We start from the raw sequence: 267 nt of genomic DNA, 5'->3' as shown, positions 1-267 counted from the left end.
GAATCGTGAATATTCCGCCGGTAATCAGTCGCGCTTCAACAGTCGGTCCTCCGAAATAGTCCGGGAATTACATATTGCATAACTCGCGTTGGCATTTCGTATAAAATGATTGTGCGCGACAAAATTCGAGATAACAGGGCGAAGATAAGCGCGATAATGTCGGCGAAGAGTCGTGCTGAAGGGGCGAAAGTATGCTAATTACAATGCACGAATGAAAAAAGGGCATTGTACGCGCGCGCTTTTATACATATATATGTGTGTGTGGGG

Source organism: Trachymyrmex septentrionalis, unplaced genomic scaffold (assembly GCF_001594115.1).
Source record: "Trachymyrmex septentrionalis isolate Tsep2-gDNA-1 unplaced genomic scaffold, Tsep1.0 scaffold62, whole genome shotgun sequence".
NCBI lineage: Eukaryota > Metazoa > Arthropoda > Insecta > Hymenoptera > Formicidae > Trachymyrmex > Trachymyrmex septentrionalis.
The sequence above is the reverse complement of the archived record's forward strand: the minus strand, read 5'-3'. Positions refer to the sequence as shown.